Source organism: Oncorhynchus tshawytscha, linkage group LG29 (genome assembly GCF_018296145.1).
Source record: "Oncorhynchus tshawytscha isolate Ot180627B linkage group LG29, Otsh_v2.0, whole genome shotgun sequence".
NCBI lineage: Eukaryota > Metazoa > Chordata > Actinopteri > Salmoniformes > Salmonidae > Oncorhynchus > Oncorhynchus tshawytscha.
The window spans coordinates 17,948,207-17,956,054 of record NC_056457.1 but is presented as its reverse complement, the minus strand read 5'-3'; the positions used below and the strand labels follow the sequence as shown (position 1 = coordinate 17,956,054).

Sequence of the window (7,848 nt, the reverse complement as noted above, 5' to 3'; positions counted from 1 at the left end):
AAAAAGTGGTCAGATGAAGCAGATGCTAAGCTACAGGACTGTTTTGCTAGCACAGACTGGAATATGTTCCGGGATTCCTCCGATGGCATTGAAGAGTACACCACATCAGTCATTGGCTTCATTAATAAGTGTATCGATGACGTCGTCCGCACAGTGACCATACGTACATACCCCAACCAGAAGCTATGGATTACAGGCAGCATCCGCACTGAGCTAAAGGCTCGAGCTGTCACTTTCAAGGAGTGGGACTCTAAACCAGAAGCTTACAAGAAATCCAGCTATGCCCTCCGACAAACCATTAAACAGGCAAAGAATCAATACAGGACTAAGATCAAATCATACTACACCGGCTCTGACTCTCATCGGATGTGGCAGGGCTTGCAAACCATTACCGACTACAAAGAGAAGCACAGGCAAGAGCTGCCCAGTGACATGAGCCTACCAGACGAGCTAAGCTACTTCTATGCTCGCTTTGAGGCAAATAACAGTGAAACATGCATGAGACCACCAGCTGCTCTGGAAGACTGTGTGATCACGCTCTCCGCAGCCGATGTGAGTAAGACCTTTAAACAGGTCAACATTCACAAGGCCACAGGGCCAGACGGATTACCAGGACGTGTACTGCGAGCTCGCGCTGACCAACTGGCAAGTGTATTCACTGAAATGTTCAACCTCTCCCTGTCCGAGTCTGTAATACCAACATGTTTTAAGCAGACCACCATAGTGCCTGTGCCCAAGAACACTAAGGTAACCTGCCTAAATGACTACCGACCTGTAGCACTCACGTCTGTAGCTATGAAGTGTCTTGAAAGGCTGGTCATGGCTCACATCAACACCATCGTCCCAGAAACCCTAGACCCACTCCAATTTGCATACCGCCCCAACAGATCCACAAATGATGCAATCTCTATTGCACTCCACTGCACTTTCCCACCTGGACAAAGGAACACCTATGTGAGAATGCTATTCATTGACTACAGCTCAGTGTTCAACACCATAGTGCCCTCAAAGCTCATCAATAAGCTAAGGACCCTGAGACTAAACACCTCCCTCTGCAACTGGACACTGGACTTCCTGATGGACCGCCCCGAGGTGGTAAGGTTAGGTAACAACACATCCGCCACGCTGATCCTCAACACAGGGGCCCCTCAGGGATGCATGCTCAGTCCCCTCCTGTACCCCTTCTGTTCACTCATGACTGCTCGTCCAGGCACGACTCCAACACGATAATTACATTTGCAGATGACACAACAGTGGTAGGCCTGATTACCGACAACGACGAGACAGGCTATAGGGAGGTGGTCAGAGACCTGGCAGTGTGTGCCAGGACAACAACCTCTCCCTCAACGTAATCAAGACAAAGAAGATGATAGCAGACTACAGGAAAAAGAGGACCGAGCACGCCCCCATTCTCATCGAGGGGGTCGTAGGGAGCAGGTTGAGAGCTTCAAATTCCTTACTGTCCACATCACCAACAAACTAACATGGTCCAAGCACACCAAGACAGTCATGAAGAGGGCACAACAAAACCTATTCCCCCTCAGGAGATTTGGCATGGGTCCTCAAATCCTCAAAAGGTTCTTCAACCGCAAGGCACTCCAGAGGGTAGTGGGAACGGCCCAGTACATCACTGGGGCCAAGCTTCCTGCCATCCAGGACCTCTATACCAGGCGGTGTCAGAGGAAGGCCCTATAAATTGTCAAAGACTCCAACCACCCTAGTCATAGACTGTTCTCTCTGCTACCGAACGGTAAGCGATACCGGAGCATCAAGTCTAGGTCCAAGAGGCTTCTAAACAGCTTCTACCACCAAGCCATAAGACTCCTGAACATCTAGTCTATTTGCATTGCCCCCCTCCTCCTCTTTAAACCACTGCTACTCTCAGTTGCCATCTATGTATAGTTACTTTAATAACTCTACCTTCATGTACATACTACCTCAGCTAACCGGTGCCCCAGCACATTGACTCTGTATCGGTACCCCTCTGTATATAGTCTCGCTATTGTTATTTTACTGCTGCTCTTTAGTTACTTGTTGCTTTTATCTCTTATTCTTATCTGTATTTTTTAAGCTGTATTGTTAGTTAGGCGCTCGTAAGTAAGCATTTCACTATAAGGTCTATCTATATACCTGTTGTATATGGCGCATGTGACTAATAAGATTTGATTTGAAAATGAATACAACCCATTGTAATTGGATATTGAAGTGAAACTGCACCTGTCCTTAAAGCCACAGTCTGTAAAATGTACAGTCATTTCAACTAATGAAATACACGTTTTCTGGAAGCTACTCTGAAATCATAGTTTACCAAACCACCAATTACTTCACATAAGAAGTTAAGCTACACTAAAGTTACCATTAATCATTTTTATTTTTACTGAACTAAAGCTACTTTGAAAAGTAGTTCATTACATCCAAGCTACTTCGGGAAAAATTATCATACCTAAATCTGTAATGTCATAGACTACAAATTGCAAGATCAGATCACTCTGGGTCAGGTGTTAATAAAAGAATGTGTAACTTAGCCTATTAAGCACAAAAACTATGTTCCAAGTGAGAATTAGGCAAGTCTGATGCTGAATATTAAAGGACATTATCGCCTATTTCCCCTATATTATGTCATCTTTTTTTCGCCCAAAAAGTAGTGTGTAGTTCCAGTAGTTAGCAACACCACAGAAAAAACTACCAAGATTTGAATTTGGTTCACCTACCACCAAGCTACTGCAAAATGCGGTTTAATTACTAGTTGAACTACATGTATTTCACTACTCCCCAATGCTGAAATATATCCCTTGATTTAAAAGAATATGATGTATTTGTACTTTAATAAAATGTTGTACAACTGCCTCACGTTATCATAGAAACTAAGACCACTATAGCTTTACATCATAGAAAAACTAATGTTACAGAACATTAAGGACACCTGCTCTTTCCATCACATAGACTGACCAGGTGAATCCAGGTGAAAGCTATCATCCTTTATTGATATCACTTGTTAAATCCACTTCAAATCAGTGTAGATGTGTAGAGACAGGTTAAAGAAGGAGTTTAAGCCTTGAGATATGGATTGTGTATGTGTGCCATTCAGAGGGTGAATTGGCATGACAAATGCTTTAAGTTCCTTTGAACGGGGTATGGTAGTAGGTGCCAGGCACACCGGTTTGAATGGAGACAGGACACAGTTTCCTGTGTGTATGAAGAATGGTCTACCACCCAAAGGACATTCAGCTAAATTGACAACTGTGGGAACTATTGGAATCAACATGGGTCAACATCCATGTGGAACGCATTCGACATCTTGTAGAATCCATGCCCTGACGAATTGAGGCTGTTTTGATAGGTGCAGTGAAATTTGTAATTTTACAGGGTCAGCCATAGAAGTACAGCGGCCTTTACTCCTCAAAGGCACATCAACACATTTTTCACCTTGTCAGCTCGGGTATACAAATCAGCAACTTTTCAGTTACTGGCCCAATGCTCTAACTGCTAAGCTACCTGCTGCCCTTAGTATGGTTTTAGTTTTAGTATGGTCAGGGCGTGAGTTGGGTGGGTTGTCTATGTTCGTTTTTCTATAATTTGGGATTTCTGTGTTCGGCCTCGTATGTTTCTCAATCAGAGGCAGCTGTCAATCGTTGTCCCAGATTGAGAATCATACTTAGGTAGCCTGGTTTCACTTTTGAGTTGTGGGTGTTTGTCTTCCGTGTCAGTGTTTGTTTCCACACAGGACTGTTTCGTTTATTCACGTTTATTGTTTTGTTCCAGTGTTCTGTTGTGTTTGATTAAACATTATGGACACTTACCACACTGCGCATTGGTCCTCTGATCCTTCTCGCTACTCCTCAGAAGAGGACGAGATCCGTTACAGATAAGTGATCATGTCAAATGTAATCAGATTATCATTGATTAACGATTTTTTACACTACTTTAGCTGAACAGCGTACCACTTACCTTAAACCCTCATACAATTTTAATACTTTACTTATAATCCTTTGGGACACCTGGGACCATCATGTGACAAAAACCTCCAGTGGACCATGACATAATGTCCCAAGAACGTTCGGAGGTCCATAACACAACTTGCCAAGAACGTCCTAAAAACTTTCTCGGGAACATCAACAAGACAAACCGGGAACTAGACAAAACTTCCAGGGGGATCATGACACAACCTCCGGGACAAACCGGGAACTTGGCAAAACCTCTAGGGGACCATGATACAACATCCCAAGAATGTTCAGGGGACCTTCAGGAGACTATGTTAACGTCCAAAGAAAGTCTTAAAAAATTCCCTGGGACAAACGGAATGGGAACGTTGCCAAATATTTCACAGCGGTTAAATGGTACAATGATTCTCTACACTCTACTTGGTTGTTTTGTCACATAAACTGAAATTAGGCAAACTATTAGAATTTCTGCAAACAGGAAATGGCGGGGGGATTTCTGCATAGTACATCTTTAAGGGAAAAAAACGAAAGAAGTGTGGTTGGTCGAGGTGGGTGGGCGTATTACACGAGGGTCTAACAACCCAAAGGTTGCATGTTTGAATCTCATCACAGACAACTTTAGCTAATTAGGAACTTTGCAACTACTTAGCATGTTAGCTAACCCTTCCCCTAACCCTTTAGCCTAACTCCTAACCTTAATCCTAACCCTTAGCCTAGCTATCGTTAGCCGCCTAGCTAACGTTAGCCACCTAGTTAAAGTTAGCCACAACAAATTGTAATTCGTAACATATACATATTTTAATTCACAACATATCATATGTAATGGATGATGGATATGCACAAATGAATACATACCATACCAAACTTAACATATCGTACTAATTTGAGTGTCCCGGATTTTCGTTTACTATGTTACGTCTACCTGAGTCCAGGTTGGAAAGTATTGTGAGGACATGTGTTGAGCATTGGAGATTGCAGTCTAGCTTGAGACCAACTTGTTATTCAGAAAAAAAATGGAGAATTGAGAATCCTAGCCAATAGGGTAACACTTATGTATAATGCATTATGACGTGATCATAATGCATTATAGGAGCTGTCATAAGTGATTATGAACTGCTTATACTCAGTAAGTATTATATTACAATAAGCCAGTTATTATCAGTCATTCGGAGCCTATTGAAAAATGCTCACATAGAAAGTTTATAGCAAATAATAATACATAATGTGGCAACACCCTAATGTGTTACCACAAAACAACCATGGAAGCATCTGTGAGAATACAGCTGATATACAGTGGGGTAAAAAAGTATTTAGTCAGCCACCAATTGTGCAAGTTCTCCCACTTAAAAAGATGAGAGAGGCCTGTAATTTTCATCATACACTTCAACTAATGACAGACAAAATGAGGTTGTGGAAATGTAACAGTCTTTTATACTGATAACATGTTCAAACAGGTGCCATTAATACAGGTAACGAGTGGAGGACAGAGGAGCCTCTTAAAGAAGTTACAGGTCTGTGAGAGCCAGAAATCTTGCTTTTTTGTAGGTGACCAAATACTTATTTTCCACCATAATTTGCAAATAAATTAATTAAAAATCCTACAATGTTATTTTCTGGAGTTTTTTTTTCTCATTTTGTCTGTCATAGTTGAAGTGTACCTATGATGAACATTACAGGCCTCTCTCATCTTTTTAAGTGGGAGAACTTGCACAATTGGTGGCTGACTAAATACTTAGCATTCAGAATTAGACCCACCCGTTGTATAATTTGGAATAAACACTTAATGAGTTGCCCCATTAAAATGTGAAAATCCATAGCATAGAATAAAAATGTTCTCAGAATATACAGTAGTTCATTTTCGAAACCTTTATCCATCTTCAGTCACAGAAAGGACACAATAAAGAGAAGCTCTCAGATGGATTTCTCTGAAAATCTCCTGACTTTATTGCTTTAATTTTTCTAAATGTTACTGAGCAGAATAAATAATAAAGTACATTTAAATTGCATCTCTGTATATTGCTTGTAAAATGTTACCTTTTGTGCCAAAGGTATATCAAGGTTGGCGTTGATGCCATTATGAATAGGATTTCTAGACATTTTGGAAGAATAAAATGCACTATTATTTAACACAATTATATAAAAAAACACTGATTTTAATTAAAAAAAATACAGATAACATACGTCAAATGGTATCATAGTAAAAGACAAACATTTAACACCTCGCTTAAGTTTTGATAACATTGTGAGTAATAGTTACAGTGTGTCTCAAATTTAATTGGGTTATTTACCAATTTTATATACAAAACAAAGATGACACTATGATATGAGGGAGGGAAAATGTGTATTCTTGCCATCAACAATGGTAAAGGTGTGATTTATACGTATCTATACATTGTCTTGAACAGTAACCCTTTTCGTGTCATTACAATTTAGCCTCCATATCTGCATCATCCGAAGTGTACTTACATTTTAGACCACTGTATTCAAACAGTGTCTTGTTAACAGCCTTGAATACATATGACAACATTATTCTATGACAATATTCTATTGAAATCAATTTGAGTAATGCTAACCAGTTAGAGAACTCAATAATAATAATAATATAGTGAAGGCAGTGTACATTCAGAACAAGAGGTGCACTTGCTTAGCAATGCTACACTAGAGACTAAATGTTGTTCTATGTCAAATAAAGCAAGAAGTCCATACAATGCAAAATTCTACACAATGCAAAAGTTCTACACAGTAAAGAGCTGCGTGCAGAATCTGTTATTGACTGGAGGTTGGGGCAACTCCAAGAATGACCTAGAATAGTGAATTGGCCATAAAATGGTTGTGAGTAGTAGTGTTATATTAAAAGTATCAGATTGTATTCCTTCTTAATATTTTTGAAGTGAGGTAAAATATACCTTTCAGAATAACGATATATTACCTGTTATATTATCCTGCTCAGATGCTTCTGTGGTCCCTGTGGAAAGAAAACACTATCCTGAGACTACATTGAAGGTGATCTACAAGTGTACACTGGGCCCACATTTTTATAATTTTTTGGTTGGAGCCTCCTGGTTGGGGCTGATGTGCAGATGTTGAGGGAAGAAGGAACTTAAAAGCAAAAGGAATCAGCTGAAAGAGAAGAAAGGTGAAATGTAAGATCAAATGGAGGAAAAAGCAAAGGGAATCATACAGATCTACTGGTTTAAAAGTCACCCTTTGTCCCGATGCTAATTCAATAAATATCTGTCGTTCTGGTAAATTCGATTTAAAAAAATCTAAACTAGCTTGCAACGTTATAAGAAAATAAAACTGGCAATTGTGCTTGCTGTTGAAGCGTGACACAAGCAAAAAAGGTAACTTGTTAACCAACACATCTGTATCAAAAGACGGAAATGAAAGACAACAAATCTAATTAGAAGTAAATGAAACAACAGACACTATAATAGTGTATAATCTAATGCTACCAAAGACAGTTCACTTCGTACCATCTCTCTTGTGTGTGGTCATGCTTGCTGTCCCTGACAGGAATTCACCCAATGCAAGAGGCTGGACCTGCATCAGTGAGTCACATGGAGGAGAGATTGATCATACATACAAATAAGGTAAATATCACACAGTAACTGCCTGCGTCCAAACAAAACACTTGTGTCATCCTGTTAATGGTTAATAAGCCATAGTGCAGCGCTTTCCAGTAACTCCATAGGGAGATCAAAACCCTTTTTCCATTACCCCACAAATAAAAAGATTCTTAAAGTAGATTGCATGTTTGTTTCCCCACGAAACTAACACAGTGTGACAAAATTCTAACTGTCTAATGTCCCGTATCTGCGGATATCAGCATGACAGAGTAAAAAATGTGCCCATCAATGAACAAACGTAGCTAGCTACTTTGCTGTACAGAGATGTGCACCCTTTG

The 7,848-nt window shown here is 40.1% G+C and overlaps 1 long non-coding RNA gene across 6 annotated transcripts in view; it reads right to left on the bottom strand.

Moving 5' to 3' along the window:
* Nucleotides 1-5,861: 5,861 nt before the first annotated feature.
* Nucleotides 5,862-7,848, bottom strand: part of LOC112227827 — a 28,097-nt gene continuing 26,110 nt past the window's right edge. For 5 of the 6 annotated variants that reach the window (XR_006080293.1, XR_006080291.1, XR_002949938.2 and 2 more), the window contains 2 exons: nucleotides 7,418-7,484; nucleotides 5,862-7,061 (listed from right to left, as the gene is read on the bottom strand). This is a non-coding gene — a long non-coding RNA (uncharacterized LOC112227827). The remainder of the gene's footprint in view (nucleotides 7,062-7,417; nucleotides 7,485-7,848) is intronic. The other variant, XR_006080290.1, reaches the window with a different exon arrangement.